The sequence below is a fragment of the Triturus cristatus genome, chromosome 2_2 (genome assembly GCF_964204655.1).
Source record: "Triturus cristatus chromosome 2_2, aTriCri1.1, whole genome shotgun sequence".
In the NCBI taxonomy this organism is placed as follows: Eukaryota; Metazoa; Chordata; class Amphibia; order Caudata; family Salamandridae; genus Triturus; species Triturus cristatus.
In genome coordinates, this window is record NC_140582.1 from 712,804,816 (window position 1) to 712,826,404 (window position 21,589).

The window sequence follows — 21,589 nt, forward strand, 5'->3', positions numbered from 1 at the left end:
CTTTCAAATTTAATTTTCTGGCTGCTCCTCAGAAACAGCTTTTGTGCAAGTTGATGGCTCACAGAGTAGGTAGAAAGGCTGCTGTCTCAAAACAGGAGTAACTAAAACAAGGGTACAACGAAGTGTGAGATCTCAGTCATCAGCCTTCCTGTATCAGTAATCAGGAACAGATGAAAGGACAGGTCTTGCCTAGAAATTTCCTCACTTTAAACATCAGAAATTGCAGCCCCACCTCTGACCCTACCATCCACCAAATGGCTGTGCTCAGGAAGAACTAATCAGTAGCTTTTGCTAACAAGATCCTCATTGAATCTCTAAGTGGAGGCCTGTCTCCATCCTCTCTTGCTTCAGTGTTTGGGTCTCTATCCTGCAGCTACATGAATGCAGGTAATACACTTCCACTGTCTTTGGATGCCGCATCCAATCTTAAGCCATTGTAAATCAGGGACCAACCAAAATGGTTTCAGCTGGCTGCAGTACTCAGATTCTTACTACACACAGAGTCCTACTGCAATAAATGATCTACACACTCATCACACACACACCCGACAGGCACACAAATTGTAAACTCTGTTACATATTCCTTACCCCTTTCAGGAGAGATAGACACAATTCTGCCTAGTGTGGCTTAATCCTTTCTCTAGACAGTTGAGTAAAGCGTTGTGCATAAGGCAAAGGGGTTGGATCCCATTTAGTTGCAGTTCAACAAACTAACCATTCACATTTGAAGTTGGAAAATTTTGGGGAGAGAAAATCTGGTCAAAGTGCATTTCTTTAATGCGTGTGATATCCCCATGACAACCAGTCATGTGTTGTCTAGCAGAAGAGACCTAAAAAGGAGTGAACTAACTTCTTGTCATAAGTGGCTATCTGGGCTATGATAAGCTTCCAGCTTCAGCTTGCAATGTTTCACAAATGCAACAACGTGGGTCTGCATTTCTGACATATTATAAGCAGGTGTGGACAGCAAGCTACTGTCCAGTGTCTGTGTATGCTATGAGTCCTTTACAACCAAGTGAAGATGTGTAAAGCAGCTCCAATTTCAAATGTGCTAGAAAAATTAGACCAAATAATTAGACGTGGACACAGTCCAATTCATACTGTGTAACATCCTGCAAAGTTTGCAGATTTCCACTCAATTTAAGATATTTGCAATTTACAGCATGCCCCATAGTGCTCCACCCTTTATTCTTTCACTCCTTTAATTGTCATAAAATAAACAAGCATTGGCCTAGCCAATAGGTCGCGTCTTTGGGACCTTTTAAGTGTTTAGCCAGAGCTATTGACTTTGCCAATGGCTTTAAGCTATGCCGTAGGGCATTGTGGCTGCTGTGCAGCATGTTTAAAAGTGTAATTAAAAGGGTGCTATATGCATTTTTGTTACCTTATATATAACCAAGAAGACAATATGTACAATTGAACGACCCTATTAAAAAACAGAATTAACATTAAAAAAATGATTTTATCCATGCAATGCTGGCAACTTCTTCCTGCCTGTTCAAATACTTGTTTGTTATATTTTTTATTTTGTTATGGGGGGCATAAACAACGGGAGGGTGGAGGTTGGGAAATAGTACCTGAATTACAAAACGAGCAGTGAACGGACACTACGGGAGAATCAACAGATGCTAGATTTGGAGGGCAGACTGAGGTGGTGCTGAGTGATACTGAGGTGGTGTTGAGATGGTGGTGTGATGGTGCGGAGGTGATGTTCAGGTATTGCTGAATGATACTGAGGTAGTACTGAGTGATGCTGAAGTGGTGATGAGTGATGATGTGTTGCTGAGCTGATGCTGTGCTGAAGCTGAGATTGTGCTGTGAGGATGGTATGGTGGTGCTTCACAGATGCTAAGGTGGGGCTGCGCGGGTGCTGTGGTGGTGCTGCGCTGATGCTGAAGTGGTGTTGCGCCGATGCTGAGGGTGGTCTACACTGGTGCTGAGGTGGTGCTGTGTGATACTGAGGTGGTGGTGTGGCTGTGCAGAGGTGGTGCTCAGGTGGTGCTGAGTGAGGTGGTGATGAGTGATGCTGAGGTGGTGCTGAGTGATGATTTGGTGGTGCTCCGGTTGTGCTGTGCTGGTGCTCTGGTGGTGCTGCACTTGTGCTGAGGGGGTGCTGCGCTAATGCTGAAGTGACGCTACATTGGTGCTGAGTTGCTGCTGAGCTGGTGTTGCACTGGTGCTGCACCGATGCTATGGTGGGACTGCACTAGTGCTGAGTTGGTGCTGCGCTGGTGGTTGTGCACTAATGCATAGGTGGTGCTGTGCTGATGCTGAGGTGGTGCTGTTTTGGTGTTGAGTGATGCTGAGGAGATGCTGCGCTGGTGTTGAGGTGGTGCTAAATGGTGCTGTGGTGGTGCTGAGTGATGCTGTGCCAGTGCTGAGTGATGCTGTGGAGGTGGTGAGTCATGCTGAGGTTGTGTTGCGGGGCTAGTGCTCAATTGGTGCTGAACTGGTGCTCAGTGGTGCTGAGTGATGCTGAATTAGTGCTGTGCTGATGCTGAGGTGGTGCTGCTCTGATACTGAAGTGGTGCTGCGTTGGTGCTGAGTTGCTGCTGAGGTGGGGCTGTGCTGGTGTTGAGGTGGTGCTGTGCTGATGTTCAGGTGGTGCTACACTGGTGCTGAGGCGGTGCTGTGCTGGGGCAGAGGTGGTGCTGCACTGATGCTGGTTTGGTGCTGCACTGGTAGTGGTGTACCGATGAGGAGGTGGTGATGTACTGATGCTGAGATGGTACTGTGCTGATGCTGAGGTAGCGCTGAGTTGGTGGTGCTCAGGTGATGCTGTGCTGATACTGAGGTTGTGCTTTGCAGATGCTGAGGTGGTGCTGCGTGGATGCTGAGGTGGTGCTGCACTGATGAGGAGGTGGTGCTGCGCTGATGTTGAGGTGGTGTTGCACTGGTGCCGAGGTGGTGCTCAGTGATACTCAGGTGGTGCTGAGGTGGTGGTGTGCTTGTGCGGAAGTGGTGCTCAGGTGGTGCTGAGAGATACTGAAGAGGTGATGAGTGATGCTGAGGTGGAGCTGAGTGATGCTGTGGTGGTGCTCAGGTGGTACTGAGTTGGTGCAGCGCTGGTGCTACGGTGATGCTGCACTGGTGCTGAGGTGATGCTGCGCTAATGCTGAAGTGGTGCTGCATTGGTGCTGAGTTGCTGCTGAGCTGATGCTGCTCTGGTGCTCAGGTGGTGCTACACTAATGCTGCTGTGGGACTGCAGTGATGTTGAGTTTATGCTGCACTGGTGGTAGTGCGCTGATGTGGAGGTGGCACTGTGATTATGCTGAGGTGGTGCTGTGGTGGTGTTGAGTGATGCTGAGGAGAGGCTGCACTTGTGTTGAGGTGGTGCTGAGTGATGCTGTGGTGGCACTGAGTTATGCTGTGCTAGTGCTGAGTGATAATGTGGTGGTGCGGAGTCATGTTGAGCTGGTGGTGCTGTCTTACTAGTCAGGTGGTTCTAAACTGGTGCTCAGGTGGTGCTGGGTAATGCTGAGTTGGTGCTGTGTTGAGGTGCTGTTGTGCTGATGTTGAGGTGGTCCTGTGGTTGGTGGTGAAATGGGGCTGCGCTGGTGGTGGTGCAGTGATGCAGAGGTGGGGCTGTGCTGATGCTGAAATGGTGCTGTGCTGATGTTGAGATGGTGCTGTGCTGGTGTTGAGGTGGTGCTGCGCTGATGTTGAATTGGTGCTGTACGTGTGGTGGTGTACTGATGTGGAAGTGGTGCTGTGCTGATGATGAGATGGTGCTGTACTGATGTTGAGGTGTGGTGCTGTGCTGGTGCTAGTGCTGCACTGATGCTGTGTTGGAGCTGCACTGGTGGTGGTGCACTGATGAGCAGGTGGTGCTGTGCTGATGCTGAGAGGGTGCTGTGCTGATGCTGAAGCGGTGCTGCTCAGATGCTGAGGTGGTGCTGTGCTGATACTGAGGTGGTGGTGTGCTGATGCTAAGGTGGTTCTGTGGAGATGTCGAGTGATGCTGAGGAAATGCTGCGCTGGTGCTGAGGTGATGCTGAGTGATGCTGTGGTGATGCTGACTGATGCGGTGCTGCACTGATTCTGAGGTAGTGCTGTGCTGGTAGTGGTGCACTAATAAGGAGGTAGTGCTGGTGCTGTGCTGATGCTGAGGTGGTGCTGTGGTCGAGCTCAGGTGGTGCTGTGCTAATGCTGTTGTGGTGCTGAGTGATGCGGAGGTGGTGCTCAGGTGGGGCTGTGTTCATGCTGTTGTGGTGCTGGGTGATGCTGTGGTGTTGCAGAGTCATGTTGAGGTGGTGGTGCTGCCCTGGTGCTCAGGTGGTGCTGAGCTGGCGCTCAGGTGGTGCGGAGTTGGTGTTGTGCTGAAATTATAGTGTGCTGATGCAGAGGTGGTGTTGCATGGATGCTGAAGGGGTGCTGCTTTGGTGCTGAGCTGAAATTATTGTGGGCTGATGCTGAGGTTGTGATGCGCTGATGCTGGTGCTGCACTGGGTGTGTTGCAGTAATGAGGAGGTGGTGATGTGCTGATGCTGAGAGGGTGCTGCGCAGTTGCTGAGGTGGTGCTGTGCTGATACTGTGGTGGTGCTGTGGTGATGTTGAGTGATGCTGAAGATATGCTGCGCTGGTGTTGAGGTGGTGCTGAGTGATGCTGTGGTGGCACTGAGTAATACTGTGCTGGTGCTGCACTGATGCTGAGGTGTTAATGCAGCACTGATGTTGAGGTGATGCTGATCTGGTAGTGGTGCATTAATGAGGAGGTAGTGCTGTGCTGCTGCTCAGATGGTGCTGTGCTGAAGCTGAGGTGGTGATGGTGTGGTGCACAGGTGGTGCTGTGTTGATGCTGCTGTGGTGCTGAGTGATGCTGTGGTGGTGCACAGTCACGCTGAGATGGTGGTGCTGTGCTGTTGCCCAGGTGGTTCTGATTGATACTGACTTGGTGCTGTGCTGAAATTATGGTGCGCTGATGCAGAGGTGGTGTTGTGCTGATGTTGAAGTGGTTCTGCTTTGGTGCTGAGCTGAAATGATGGTGCCTGATGCTGAGGTGGTGCTGCGCTAATGTTGAAGTGGTGCTCCTTTGGTGCTGATAATTGCTGCTGTGGTTGGTTTGCGCTGGTGCTGAGGTGGAGTTGCGCTGGTGGTGATGCAATGATGTGGAGGTGGTGCTGTGCTGATGTTGTGATGGTGCTGTGCTGAAGTTGAGGTGGTGCTGAGGTGGTGCTGTGCTGGTGCTGAGGTAGTGCTGCACTGATGCTGACTTGGTGCTGCAGTGGTGGTGGTGAACTAATGAGGGGGTGATGCTGTGGTGGTTCTCAGGTGATGCTGTGCTGATGCTATACTCTGCTGATGCTTAAGGGGTGCTGTGCGGATGCTGAGGTGGTGCTGCGCTTATGCTGAGGTGGTGCTGTGCTGGTGCTGAGTGAAACTGGGGTGGTGCTGAGGTAGTGGTGTACTGGTGCTCAGGTGGTGCTGAGTGATACTGAGGTGGTGATGAGTGATGCTGATGCTGTGCTGCACTGGTGCTGCGGTGGTGCTGCGCTAATGCTGGAGTGAGTTGCTGCTGAGGTGGTGCTGTGCTGGTGCTGAGATGGTGTTGCACTGATGCTGTGGTGGGGCTGCACTGATACTGAGTTGGTGCTTCAAGGGCGGCGGTGCACTGACATGGAGGTGGTGCTGTGCTGAGGTGGTGCTGAGTGATGCTGAGAAGATGCTGTGCTGGTGCAGATGTGGTTCTGAGGGGAAACAGCCACTACAACGTGGCCGTTTCTACACATACCCCTAACCACGCATGCATTACAACGCATGCATGGTTACCACGCATAGCCTTTACCACGCATACCTTTACTACGAGATACGTAGTAAAGGCATGTGTGGTAAAGGTACAAGCTCTTGTGACATTTAACAAATGAATGGTGCCTACCAGCACAAAATCATTGATTGCCAATAATTATCAGCTCGTCCTCATTTGGAATGTAACCCCTAACCCCTAACCTTCACTTCCTGAACAACGCTAATGGGAAAAAAAAAAGCGGACTTTCATTCACTACAAAATGATCATAAAATGAAATTCAAATTTAAAAAACGCACTCACCAGCATTCTAGCTACGTTTTTAAATAATCCCTTCTAATCATATCCTCACAATATGATCATGTCACCTCTTTCCGTCGCCTTCACAGACACAAAACATTTATTGATGAAAGATGTGGAGGCTATCGGTGTCTTTAGAGGGAAAGGAAAGACACTTCTGCTTCCTCTTTAAGACGTGCCCCGCACCTCGGAAGAGCTTGGAGAGGAGCAGTCGTGGAGAGGTAAAGGGATTTTTAATTTTAAAAAAATAATAATTTCAGGGCTGAGTGAGTTGCGTCGCGCATGGGTCCGTTTTCAGGGTTCAGGGAAGGGGAGGGGTATTTGTTAGAAGGGTTTAGGGGTGGGGGAATCGTGCAAGGCAACATTTTTAGGGTTCCGGGCAGGGGTATTTCTAAGAAGGATTGGGGGTCGCGCAGGGTTACAGGGGAGGGGTATTTAAAATAAATAATTTGAGGGCTGGAGGGGAAGGGTGCAAGGGAGCAGTTATAGGAATTGGGGCAGGGGTCTGAGATAACCTTTACCATGAATATGCCCTTACCATTCATGATTTTACAACGAAAATCGTTCTAAAGGTATGTGTGGTAAAGGCATTTTCGTGGTAAAGGTTATGCTTGGTAATGGCATTTGCGTTGTAACGCATGCGTGGTAAAGGCATGCGTTTCAACGGAATGAGTTGTAACGTCGTACAACCGGTTTTGAGTGATGGTGAGGTGGTGCTGAGTGATGCTGTGATGGTGTTGCGCTGATGCTGAGGTGGTGGTGCTGCACCGATGCTGAGGTGGTGATGCTGCACTGATGCTGAGGTAGCGCTACACTGGTAGTGAGGTGGTGCTGCACTGCTGAAGTGGTGGTGTGCTGGTGCTGAGGTGGTGCGCTGGTGGTGCACTGGTGGTGCGCTGGTGCTGAGAAGGTGCTGCGCTGGCGCTGAGGCAGTGCTGCGCTGGGGCTGTTTGATGTTCAGGTGTTGCTCTGATGGTGTTGTGGTGGTGGTGCTTAAGTGCTGCTGAGTAATGCTCAGGTGGTGCTGTGGTGGTGCTGCTGAAGTGGTGCTGAGTGACGCTGACTGGTGTTGAAGTGGTACAGCGTTGATGCTGAGGTGGTGCTGAGGTGGTGTTGCACTGTCTATTTGCAGGATATATTGTTAGGTAACCTCACATTACATGCTGCATTTGGAGAGCATAAGGAGGCATCCATTGATTTTGGTTTTATTTCACCAACAACAGAAACCTAGAAGAAAGAATCAAAAGTTGTAAGCGCGCAAGCAAAATGGAGAAATAACAGCATGTTTACCTCTTTAATCGAATCCAAATTATCACACTGTCAAACAGTGGTTAATTTGTAAAAAAGAGAGAGTGCGTGTGTTGGTGGGTTGGTGGGTGGGGGGAGGAGGGCAGGTAAGAGAGAGAGAGATCACAGTAAGTAAACTGTATAATTCTATGATTTATGGCTTAGAAAACGCTTCTCCCTACACTCTCGCCCTTTCCTCTCTATAAAAGCCTTGGCATCAGATTCAGCGGGAGTTTTCACTTCCCATAAAAGATACATCGGCTTGTTCGAGGACAAAATTTGCAGGAACAATTGAAAGAATAGATGGGCCCTATTCTTCGCTAAGTGCGAAACTTGTGTAGAATCGTAGGCCTAGGAGCCTAAGGGATTCCTATGCCGCGGTGGAAGCACTGCAAGGCTCGAATTCAAAAAGTGAACGTTCAAGTTTGCACAGCATGGAAATTAAATCAATACTAAAACAGAGTGGAGATTGTCTGAGAACGATTAACACAGGATATGTGGACAGTATTTCTATGGCGTGCACATGCACACAAACCTACCATAAACGCCGGCCATAAACGCTGGTGTTGATGATTAAGTGCCGGTGCTGAGCACCGGAAACCACCAGCTCAAATTAAGCACTGCTGTCAAAAGCACAATGCAAATAGGTTGATCCTACAGCCAGCCATCTTCTTATACTGCACTTCCATTAAGAGTAAGTATATTTTTTAAGGTTTGGACATTTCAGCTAATTAAACCAAAAATTATATGGGATGAAAAACAACATAGCCTCCGGGTGCAAAAGCGCTTGTGAAACCAAAGACAATGGAAAACAAGAAAAGGACATGATTTGCAGCCCTTGGCTGAGCGTGTTCGGAAAGCCAAAAAAGCCCAGGCAAAAGTAAAAGTAGTGCACCAAAACTAACTTATATGGCCGATAGTGAAGTAATCCATGTAACAGGACCAGTCTCCATGGCGTGACCAAAACAGCAAAAGGAGGATCAAATGTAAATTATTCACCAACGAAAACAAAGGAATTTCGAAAGGCACATGAAGGAACAACACATCGAAACGGATGGGAGTGCTGAAAGCCCATACAGTAGATACAGCATGTCTCAAGAGACAGTGCATGCACTGCCTAGGCGAGACCTAAAAAGGAGCAGGTACCAGTGTGTTGCCAGGCAAGGCAGCAGCCACATGTGATTCAAACTGTATCTCAGTTTAGTTTAGCAAGTCTGTCTACTACTTTTAACTATCAAATATGAATCGGGATGCCGTGTGGTTCACACTGAGATCAGGCAGTGCTCCTACGGACCTCTGCCTGCTCCCCAAGAGGCCACGCGTTAGCGAATCAGATACCACCTCAACTTGGGGGTTGGTATTTGATCAGTGGTTTGCAGTTGAAATTGCAGTCAAAAACTACTGAAACATTCCATTATAATTACTAATAGGAGAGGCACCCCTTTCATGCAGTCGCAAAACCCCATTTGAGAGACAAAAAGGCATTTAAGACTTGCAAAAGGGTTTAATAACTAGTAAAAAAAGAAATTGCGGTGACAACCCCTGTATTTTTCGAGTGACAGAGTTTGCGACCCTAAAATGGCTTTGTCAACCAGATTCAAAATCATAGAAACATTAAAACAGCAGATACTTTGGACTAAAAGTGAAATGCTAAACTAATTAGAATGTGTTTAAGAGAAAATATTGGACTCGCATTCATTTCTCAGTAATCAGCAACAGGGACAATAATGCATTCAGTGAGAGCAGTCTTTAAGTAGTCTGATTCCCATTTGATACATTAAATTGATATATTTCAATGTGTTCTGTCATTTATGTATATTTTTGGATTTTCTCAACAGATTTTTTTAAACGTATTTTTCCTTTGACTTTTGCATGTTTTTTTGCTGACTTTTTCATGTTTGTCCAACAATTTGAAGTGCTTCTACCACTGTTTTAATTTACTTATTCTTTTGCTGCCATTTGCGGTGCAGTTGGGCATGAAAATACCACAGGCATGCTATTTAAATGCCAAACTACGAATTCCACAGTTGCCATAGGCACCAACTTCCTGTTGCCGTACATGCCGCCAGTCTAGTGCAATGCACCCTGTGTAAAAAGCATGGCAAGTTCTGTGCTTTTTTGCGAGTGACTGAAGTATACCCCACACTTGAAAAAAATTGAGTAACACAGAGGCTGTGAACAATTTCCCACAGTAGCTTGCTGACCGGAGGCAATATAATGAACGTGGGCTCACACACGACACAACTGCATGCCTGTTCCTATGCAACTGCACTGTTTAAGGCTCATACAATTATCTCGGAATTTCTCTGAGTGCATGTGCGACATACTGCGCAGCTCGAAAACTGTGAGCAGTGGTTGCCTTGTTGTTTCATCCGTATGTATAAGTTTCCGGAGCTCATGTGCTAACTCAGAGAAATTCTTGTATGCACTTTAGATAGAGCCGCCCCATAAAAACAGGTGCACTGACGCGCCCTGGGTGAGTGCATGACTTCTTGATAGCGGACAAAACTGCATATCTGCCTTAGTAGGAGTATCGATTGCTCCAATCACATAGCAACATTAATTTGCAAGGCAAAGATAAAAAAGTGTTTTTTGTGAGAAATTCTACAGACTGTTTAAATTTTTTGATTTTATCTACATGTACTAGCAGAATTGAATGTGCAAAAATGGAGTGGGTGAGTGATTGACAACCTTCAGTAGGCACTTCTAAAGTGCCACAAAGTATGTCTGTGGTAACAATGAAGGCAATCTCGACACTGCTCGGGACTTGACCACGTTCACACAGAATGCCTCTGTCGTGACCCAGAAACAGGCACGGAGGGAAAAGTGTGAGAACACAAGGAGATCAGCGGCTGTGAAGGATTAAAGGGTCTATATAAGACCCGCAGAGGATGGAGCAGGGACCAGACACAGCGTGCAGGCAGCGGAGCGGAACCAGGGTTGATTTGGTTTATTCTAGGATATGGGACGATGTGCTCCAGCAGCTAAATGGAGGTTATGGTGTGTTTTTATGTATTATTAAAAAAAATTCCAGTGATTAGTCCAAGTAATGTTCAAAACAGAATCAACACCATACCATAAACACTATTTAGATTATAGTATCTTCTGTTATTTCATGGCACTGCTGGCTGCTCGTTCTGTGCCGCTCTGGGAGTGCCATCATCCATGTGGGTTGTTTCTTGGTATTTGTTGAGTAAAGGTAGTAGACTTTGTTCAATGATTACCTTAAGATTGGTCTGTGGGGGTCAGTTTGATCTTGGTAAAGATCTTTTTAGTGTTCTATGTGTATGAGTGGTTGTGCCAGAGGACTTTTCTGTTTTTTTCCCTGGGATTGGGTGGTTGGTTGGCCGTTGATCAGTCAATGCAAAGTGTTTTCAATGTATGCATATTGTATAATTCTATTGTACTTTTCACATTGGTCAAACAAAGGTTCCACATAACAACAAATTCACTATTGGACATCTATGATATATACAATGTGTTCACCTGCATTAAATTACCACTGCAACTGCACTGTCGGAGAATCACTGTGCTCATCTCTAAACTCAGCTCGCATTGAGCCAGCCTATAGCAACCAGAAGATGTTGTCCCCAACTTATATTATATGACTAATATATCATATTATATCATACATAAAGTACCCCCATCTTATATTATAAAAATATTGAAATTCACAGATGAAATCCGTAACCATGTAGAGGAATGAGGCCAAAAGTCATAGAACTGCGAGGTGACTTACAACATGGGATACGTTATTCCTTATAAAATGTGGTCGCCCCATCACCTTTCTGACAAACCATTTAACTCCTTGCTTAAAAGTTGCATTTTTATGAATACGTGAATGAACGAATGAGTGAGTGAACGAAAGAATGAATGAAGGAATGTCTACTGTGCTCAGCTACTTGAAAAGTGTCCCGGCACTAGACTGCACAGACAAACTCATTGGCCAGCCTACAAAAGGAGAGAGAAGAAGTGGGTTTTGGGATATTTCCTGAATACCCCAAAGCGTTTTCCATGCTTTGCTGCTGAGTACCCGAAAAAGAGCACATGAAAGAGATAAGTTGTTTGTAAACATGAAGAATAAAAGTAGAATCTGCAGTGCATAATTAGACACGCGAAAAAGCAGTTAGACATCAATTACAAAATATATTACAATCAGTTTAATACAAGTCAGAGTAAAAAAAACATGCAATAGCTCAGAATGTGTAGAATCATGCATATAGATCTCATCTTTCTCATCATTCCCTACAACGTGCAAAAATGTAAAATTCTGCTATACATATCTCCTTCGTGGTTGTATGTGTTCTAATGTTCTAATGTTAGAATAACAGGTGATTTCGTATTCTTTTTTAATTTGTGTTTCACTCATCGCAATGTATCCATGCATATATTATGATTCTTTCACTGTGGAACTGTAATTTAAACCTGAAAGAACTTTGTGTCCTGGCCACCCAGAGCTCGCTGATAGTTCTCAACTAATGTTTAAGAAAAAATCAACTGTTCCATGGAAACATCACCGGCCCTGCGGCTAGCTCTACATATGGCGACCTGGCCTAGATCGAGATGAAGGTAGGTTTATTCTGAAGATATTCAGTATTTTTAATAACAAATCCTTGGTTTAACATAAAAACGAGGTCACCAGGAACTGGCAAGCAATATATGAAATATACTTTTTTAATAACAGGGGATGTTGCCACTCGCCTCTCCCTGCTAAGAAGTCAAACAACATGATTTATTTATTTATTTTATGCGTTTTTATATAGCGCGGACTTTACCCGAAGGTGTCAGAGCGCTGCACAATAGGAACAGTACTGATACATGAGGAGAAAATTACAAGTGAGCATGTTACACAAGCAAACGTTACGTTACATGAGGCAATAGTGACAATTGTGCAAGTATCAAGAGCAAACAGAATACAAGAGGTAGCAAACGACACGTTACAAAAGGAAAAAGTGACATGTGTGCATGTTACAAAAGCGTACAAAGTACAAGTGGAGGTATAATACTGCAATACATGGCAGACACTCAAAACACAAAAACAAACGTTACGTTACATGAGGCAATAGTGACAATTGTGCAAGTATCAAAAGCAAACAAAATACAAGAGGTAGCAAACGATACGTTACAAAAGGAAAAAGTGACATGTGTGCATGTTACAAAAGCGTACAAAGTACAAGTGGAGGTAAAATACTGCAATAAATGGCAGACACTCAAAACACAAAAACAAACGTTACCTTACATGAGGCAATGGTGGCCGTTGTGCATGTATCAAAAGCAAACAAAATACAAGAGGTAGCAAACGATACGTTACAAAAGGAAAAGTGACATGTGTGCATGTTACAAAAGCGTACAAAGTACAAGTAGAGGTATAATACTGCACTAAATGGCAGAAATGTAGTGTCCCCTCCCAGCCCCTGAGAGGTAAAGGAGGGAGCGCGCGTCGCAGGACACAATCGCTGGCTGGGCAGACAAAGGGCAGATCAGTAATCCAGCAAGGTCTCCGGGCGTCTGATCCATAATGCCATGAAAGAAGGGCCCTGCCACTCTCCGGCTGCTGGGGGAGGGGCGACGAGGGAAGGGGTTTGACATGTTTCCTGTTCTCCCAAAACCGAAGGCGTTGGCTTTGCTTCGGAATGAAACAACTACATAAAAGTGGCTGAGAGACAAGGAACAGAATTTCAAAAAGCCTACGCCACACAAAAAGCAGTAAGGCAGCGGGGCAAGAGTGTAGGAAAGGCCCTGCTTTACCAACTTCAGCAGGGGTCAGAATAACTTTTATTTCCCTATAGTGTGATATGCAGGCCACAAGATAAAAGCTTAAGTTTATAAATATTGTAGGAAAAAATATACATAGCAAAGCTGTCGAAGTCGGTTAAAAAGGGTGTCAAAGAGGAACAGAAAGAAAAAGAAATGATGGCAATGACAAAAATATGTAAGAGGCTAATGGAGTGATAGAACATGAAAGAGAAAGCAAATATGACTGCAAAGAAGGAACAATGGTCAGAAAGAAAGGAAACAGCTGATTGACAGCACAAATGAAGAAAGGAAGGAAAGGAAGGTGTTAAGGAGGGAAGAGAAAAAGAAAAAGAAAGGGTAAAAGAAAGAAACAATTAGAGGGAAAGAAAGTAGGAGAAAGAAAGAAGCATGACAAAATGGAAAGGAAATAACAACAACATTATAAAGGAAAAATAGACGGAGGGAAAGACAGAAGGAAAGCAGGAAAGCAAAATTAAATATTCAAGAAGACATCTGAAAAACAGGACTAAGAGACAGAGGGAAAATGAAGTCAATTAAAGGAAGGAAAGAAGAAGAAAAAGGAAGAATTAAAGAAGGAAAGGCATAATGAAATGAAGGGGGCAGGAAAGGCAGGAAGATGGTAAGTAAGGAATAAAAAGAATGAATGAGGAAATAGGCTCAGGAAGCAAAGAGGGGGAGGAGCAAAGGAAATGAAACAGAGAAAGGCAAAAAGGTAGCAAGAAGGCGAGATGGAAGGAAAGAATAATGGACCGAAAGATAGCAAGATGAAACAAAGGACTTACAAGAGACCGGAAAGAATACTATGAAGTAGAAAAGAAAGAATGATATAAAGAAAGAAAGGTAAAAAGATAGAAGGAATGAGTCAAAGACAGCGAGAAATAGAGATAGAAAATATTAATGAAGAATAAAAGGAAAGAAAGACAATAGAACAAAGTATAGTGTAATTGTACAGTGACAAGAAATAAGCAAAGACTGGTAAACATGTAGCTGTTTGGCCAAATTCTTTTAAAAGTGTGCTGTAAAAGCATAATTGTTCACTATTTTCTGACCGGGAAAGGGCAGAATAATTCTGAAAGGCCTGCATAGAATGGTGAGGGTCTCTCACTTTGCTTGCTTGTTTATTGTCATGTGGTTCAAAGTGGGGGGGCATTTTATTTTTCTGCCTACTTCCTTGCAGCCGGGGTACCGACGGTGGCCGAGAAGAGTGTCTGGGTAAGCATGGCAGATGAGGTGAATCTGGAGGCCTCGAATCGAGGCATCCTGGGAATGCGTTCCTGCACACTCTGGTCACTCTTTGATGGTGGCTACTCGGTCTGTTTGCTGCCACTATCAGTATCTACCGAAACCTGCTCCACGTTTGTATTTCTGTATGTTTAGAAGTGTTCTGAAGTGGTCAAAGGAGACATTCCTGCCCTCCAAAAGTCATAAAAACAAGCGTTGACAAAGTCTTGCTTTTTGGGCCTACTGGTCTTTGCCATTTGCTTTGCGAGGAGCCATACAGTTTCGGGACGCTGTACAGCATCACCAAAATAAAAAAAATGTCAAAAAAAGGAGCAACGGTGTAATTCGGCTGAGGCAGGAATGTATTCACACGCCAGCTAAATGATGCGTGTGTATCATTACTTACATTTTTTATTTACTGATTAAAGATGGCGGATGCCACTTGTGTCGGTAAATAAAAAATGAAGATTTTTTTTGCGTGAAAGCGACAATTTCAAAAGAGCACAGGTATCTGGGTGTAATGGGGGAGCTGGTGGAGGATGAAGAGTAAAAGCTGCACATGAAGGGTATGAGGAGGAGCACAAAAGAGGGCGATCATAGAAGCACACAGGCCAGACAGAGACACACAAAGCATGGGGTGAGGGAGAGAAGTACACAGATGAGCGACAGCAACGCTAGGGGAGAAAAGCACACCGATGAGACAGCAACACGGAGCGGGAGGGGGAGAGAAGAACACAAGGGAGACACCTGAAAAACACATTAACTTGTGAAATGCTTAAGCACCAACGCTCTAAAAAAGAGAGCACATTAGAGGACTGACGCTACACTGTAAGGAGTGCTTGGTTGGATGACTGTTGACTTGCAGTGTGGCTAGGATGACCAACTGGCATGGGTGCAAATTCAGGACGGTAAGTGTAAAAATTCAGGACAAAGGATCCAAATTCAGGACAAAAATTCAGGACAGAAGGTCAAAATTCAGGACAAAACTTCGGGACAAAAGGTAGGTTTTACAGACACATCAGAGGTAGTTGCGTGATAGTATGAAAGTAAGCAAATAGACAACAAGTCAAAATAAGTTTATATTAGGTTGAGTCAATCGTACATTTCATGTTTTTTCGGTATGCACGCATCTTTGAGCAACTGTGCAGGTCTTTTTGCGGTATTTTATATGATAATAATCTATTTATATGGTTACTGCACTGGGTTGTCCAGTCTGATATTTTGTTTACAACTCATGGTCCTAAGCAGGTATGCTTGGTGAGAGAAGTGGTCAGGAAGATCTCCTCGGATAGACTTTGTTACTAGCATCTCATATCTGAGTGCCATTGTGAGATGTAAAGCGGCAAACATAGGTGAACTAAAGGGAGGATTGCTGTGATGAACCCACTATAGGGAACGTATTATGGGTGTTTCAGCAAGTGGAACTTAAAATATGGAATCTGACTCTGCTTATGGGGGCTTCACAGAGAGTTGCACTAGCTGACGGTGAAGTCACAAAGGTGCTTTTCCCTGCACCTTTCTTAAAGAAGGCACTGTCGATACACTATTAGATAGTATATTTGTGACGTCTTGCCTGTTGCTACAAACACAATATACATCTCAAGCACAGCTCATTGCACTATGAGGCTCTCCCTAAAACCTTACACCTAAAACAAAACATGCAAACATTTACAATTACTAGTGTAACATTCAAGTAGCAGTTGGGTGTCACTCAAAATGTCATATGCATGATGTATAGATCTCACACATAAGCACACAGAAAATACAGATAGTAACACATAAGCAAGGGAGTAGCCAGAAAATGTAAATGCCTCCTACTTTAAACTAAAGCTCTTATGGCAACCAAGAAAGCAAAGTAAGTCATCACAACATCCGCCCATCCATTCTGCAAATCATTCATCCATGGTTTCACTCATCCATCCATCCATCCATCATTTCTCTCAACCATCCACCCTTTCAGTCATCTATCCATCCTTTTGTCCATCTATCCTTCCTTACATTCACTTGTCCATCCTTACATCCACCCTTTCACTCATCCAGCCATTCAATCACCCTTTCTAACTTATCAATTCATCAATCCATCCATCATTTCTCTCATCCATCCATCCATTCACTCGCCCATCCATCCTTTCACTGATCCATCCACCCTTTTACCCATCCATCTACCCTTCCACCCATACATCCATCTATTTACCCTCATCCATCCTTTCACTCACGTATCCATCCATCATTTCTCTCATTATCCATCCATTCATCCTTCCACTCATCCATTTATCCTTTCACTAATCCATCCAGCCATTTACCCATTCCTTCACTTATTCACTAACCCACCTTTTCACATGAATTATGAGCTGAGCCTTTGTCTACTGTGTTGCAGACATAAGAAGTCCATAAAGAACTTCACCCTTGCTGAAGTCCATAAAGAACTTCACCCTCGCTGTAGTTCCTAAAGCAAGGTATGGCGGAGGGTTCACTATGCCCCTGCACATAAGCAATCTGAAAACTTGGAAGTCATGAGTCAGCATGATGCACAGTGCCAGGACGTGAGGTGACTGTGACATGGTGTCGTTTCCAGGGCTTTGAGTGAGATGAAAATACTAGGGGTCTCTCCAAGGGGTGTGTCTGCTGTAATTAAGGGCGTGGCTTAAATCACTTAAGATAAAATATGTGCTGAGCGAATGTATGATGTTACAACGCATACATTCACAACACAGTATTTTACATTGCGTTCCTTACAACGCAAGTCGTTACAACGACTTGCACTGGAGGGAGCTGGACTTAGAAATAGTATGATTTACTATTCCAACTCCAGTCTACGTACAGTAGGGAAGGTGTTGAAATAGTAAATCATACTATTCCTTAGGTTAGAGCGCCATCCAGCGCAAGTCGTTGCAACGACTTGCGTTTTAATGACCGCGATGTAAAGGCATTGCGATGCAATGCCCGCATTGTAACGGATGTCTCCCGTGCTGAGCATAATGTGCTGTCCGACTGGTATTTTGCTGTTTCTATCATTGCATCCAGGAACATTAGACCTACAACAAGCCATGATTATTGACTTTGTCAATGGATGTTAGTTGGATAAAATAAATAAAAAAGCAGCAACTATGGCTTCGTTGTATATTATATTAAAGATGCTTCACCTCTGAAATGATGAGACTGTATAAGAAATATAACCTCTTCTTTATAACTTCTTCCGCCAGCTTCTTTTCATGAACTGGCACATAGCAGCATGGGCGTTTTTTTACATTTGTTTTATACATTTCATCTATCTAACTCTAACAGAATGCCCTGCCCTAGACCGCGGCACGAGGAGGTCCACCACATGCTGTAACACCCCAAACTGGCCCATTGTCATTCTGTATGTGGTAATCAGCCAGCATACTAAAATTACACAGGGCGGGGTGGGGCTGCACTTGTGCTCCCAGGATGAGCCCGAGGGGCGGCTCCATCTGGGAGCTGAGGCCTCTTGCAGGAGAACAGCTCTGCTCCCTGCAAGGCCCAAAATTATGGACAAGCGGGCAACCGTAAAAGGGATCGACATGAGGTCCAAATTACGAACGGTCCGTGAAATTTACAAATGGTTGGTCACACTAATTGTGGCCTGTGTGGCAGGTGTACTGGTGGTGTGCCTGATTGCGCTCTACTACTCGCTACGGGTGCAACACAAAATGATAGGGCCCCAATGTAGAAAGAGGTGCAGTGAACCCCTGGGTCTCCCATATCTCACTGATATTCATAGGCCTTGGGTGGATTAGGGGCACCCTGATGGGTGGGGCCTCCTGCACAGCAGGGGCTGCAGGGGCCTGTGTTACGCCCCTGAAGTACTCGCTTAAGACCCACCGATACTCAAATCCTGTGCTCTCCTCATCAGGAAGTTCCACGATGGAAGTGTCAGTGGATAGGAGACAGCTTTTTTATGGGTGGTCACCACCACACTCGGGCACGGTCTTACTCTTGCCCTCCGAACACATGAACTTCTGGAATTCATAAAGAAACTAGAAAACTATCTTTTGCGGCCTAAGCCTCTTTGTTAACGCTTCTCTTTAGCATCAGTGTTCAGAAACCTGAGAGTGTCTGTCCATTTTATAAAAAAAATACTCTACAATACCCTGATGTGCTAAAAGCATATTACACCAAAACAAATTCCTAAACCCCTCTCAATAGAAGTGATGACACCTGTGGGTCATGCAAGTCACAGAAAAATGACTGACCAAGAGCTGCAGCCATGTCTAGAGTGATTTATGTCGCGCAAGTGGATTCAATTTCAACACATGATTTTCATTTATTTTTTAGAAGTCTAGGCACTAATTCACTGGAGGGTAGAGAGCCTGAAATATGAACCTTGTAAGGGGGTACATGTAAGAAAGACTGTAATGCTTTGGTAAAAAGAAAAGGAATAATGAAGAAATAGATTTTAGACCAATATGAAGGGGAGGCCAGTTAGTTGGGAGGAAAAGAACCAGAAATCTCTCATGCGCCCATGGAAAGGGCAACAGCTGTGATAAAGCTATTCAGCAGCCTGCACCACCCAGAACATTAGATTTTTATTCTGTGTCTTGTTTCTCCCGAACTCATCCAGACTCTATTATGGTTGCACATAGATTCAGTGTATATATCATCTCCGTGCAGCCAACCCGATCCACATACACTTCTTCAGAAGAGTCATGCATCTATGCAACGTAGATAAGCAGCGACAATTTGTGTAGTATTGAAACTGTTCGACAAAAAGTCCAAGAGTCCCTTGGGTGCCCTTGTACCCCCACAGGTACTCTTGCAGATAGTCTGCAGAGAGAACAATCTGCCTGAGTATGCCAGGACATAATTAGGTCCGGGTGGAATTTGAATTATGCCCCTGTAATTCATGTAATGGGGAATTTCATGTTATGCTTGATACACAAAGTTCCACCAACACGCCACAGCAGGTACATACGCCGTTCATGACACAATTATAGCACAGGACCAACATAAACACTCAGAATCATAGCAGCTGTTGTTTGCACTTTTTTAAGCACAAAAAGATCTTTGTGTCAAAAAATGATACATGGACCCAATTTCACAAAATGACTGCTTTGCATTTTGCGTAGTTGCACATCATTTTGTGTAATTCTCCAGAAATTTAATATAGTCACTGAGAACTATTTTATTCCCAGGAAGAGGAGCGGTTTTCTCACTCCAGGTGCGCATGACTGCTTGGCCAGCCATGTTGGCCCAACCAAACACTCATGTGCACTTTGCATGTTTCTCACCATGCTGCATTACACAGCCTGGTGGGGAACATGCCCAGACCCCCTGTCCCCATCTGAGTATCGATCCACGGCGCTCAGACCAATCACAATGCTGCATTGCAGCATTGTGATTGGCTATGGGGAGCCTGAGTGTTTCCTGGTTCTGGGACTCGTTAAAGAAGCAGAGGAGAGACGCGGCCAGCGGAAAAGGCAAGTAGTATTTTTTTAAATATTGTACCGCCCCCCCTCCCTCCACGCGCCCCTCCTCCCTCATTCCCTGCCAGTTGCTACTGCTGCTCAGTAGATGCAACCTAACATCCGGGCACCAGTCTGCATTCCCAACTGTTAGTTGTTAGGAAAATGAAAATCATGTTCTGATGATTTGTGAGCTACTGTCCAATCTCTAGTCATGTCCAAGCTGGACAGCAGAAATGGCATCTTTAATGGACTGATAATAATAATATGTCCAGTTCTTGTCTCTGCCAGAAAAAAACACAGACGAATCTATACGTCACCAGAAGGGTCAGGTAGCCAGACAGGCAGCATAAATGAGCGAATTTACTAGACGGGAGAAAACAAGGGCAGAGGGCTTGGTGGCATCACATACGTAGCACTCCAGAAACTTGCATGTGGGCAGAAGTAGTGTGATGGCAGCAGATAAGGAGTAGTTTTAACAGAAGTTCTTCAGCTCTTTTTTTCAGATACAAAAACTTTAATGTTTTGTGACTAGCATTGGGGGTAAGCGTTTTCCTTTACAGAAGAGCAAAGAGAATTGTGACCTGAGGTGAGTCAAGGGCAATCAGAGTACTGAATGAATCAGTGACATAACATCAGCGTCATGTCTCTCATAGTGAGAAAATCAATGTCAGGAGAGGACATTTCTAGCCAAGGAGAAGGAGCGGGTATGTCCCCATGTGAGGGGCTGGTGGAGGCTGCCACCAATCAGCAGCAATCCTGAAAATGTCATACAATGCAGCATGGAGATAAAGGACATCACTCAACCCCCCACGGGGGTCTAATAAACCAACATGCTGCAGCCAATCAGAAGCAAGTGTAGTAAGGCTGAAACCTATTTTGGACATTTGATAAGGAACCAAGGGATATTATGAAATAACTGAAATATTAAAAGCCTTCTTTTCATAGGGGGTTTCTTGCTCCTGTGCTTTTCCATTTGAATGGTCGAGACATACCATATTAATAATACTACAAATATTTCTCCTTAGCATCCAGAACACTTTTTAAGCATAATTTTGCATAAGAAAAGAAGTGTTTTTGATTATAGCATTATTAATTTCACTTTTGGCAGCATCAGGTCTCTTTTAACTACATCCATGCAGTAATACATATTTTGCCATACACTTACCCCTGCAGTTAAATATATTTTTTTAAATTTCTCTTTAATAACCAGTTGCTTGATACACGTCCGTATACATCATTAATACAGGGTAAGATATGACGTGAGGAGTAATACAACTACAATCAAAAAGATCTCACAATTTCGTATCCAACCATCACATCAAGTCTGACAGTTCCCTGGCTCCGCTGCGCATTAACTTCCATACTTTTCCCATTGGGTCCAAACGTTTTCCCATTTTTTGGGCCAGCCTCTACTCTTGTACTTTATTTTTAAATGCCTTAAATGTACTATCTGTACTCTCCTTAGGCCCAAACGAAGCTTTGATACAACGACCAACTGGTGGCAACACTGTTGATTGCAAAAGAAGGTTCTTTCTAAAGATAGCGAAGTATAAAAGGTCCCCTATATCTTTACCGAGTGAGTCTGGTGTTCGTTGAGTAGTGCAAACCTATACACCAGGCATTTCTAAAATTCCCAAACCCAGACGAATCGAGGGAGGGCAGTTGTTCCTTTTCTCGTCCTATGTGTCGCTCAGTCTTATGCGGGCTTTACTTTTTGGCTTGATGTTTGGTGTTGTATAGTATTCTATGTAGGTATACATGTACGTAGTGGCATTGAGATAGCTGAAGAACACTGTCATGTTATGTCATATTATTTGTATTTATTGAGCTCAATATATGCAAAGTTTCTTGGTA

The 21,589-nt window shown here is 44.7% G+C and overlaps 1 protein-coding gene across 2 annotated transcripts in view; it reads right to left on the bottom strand.

Annotated features, from left to right (window-relative positions):
• The window catches only part of LOC146862687 (EF-hand calcium-binding domain-containing protein 6-like), a 478,924-nt gene that overhangs the window by 30,794 nt on the left and 426,541 nt on the right, over window positions 1–21,589 (bottom strand). The window lies entirely within an intron of this gene.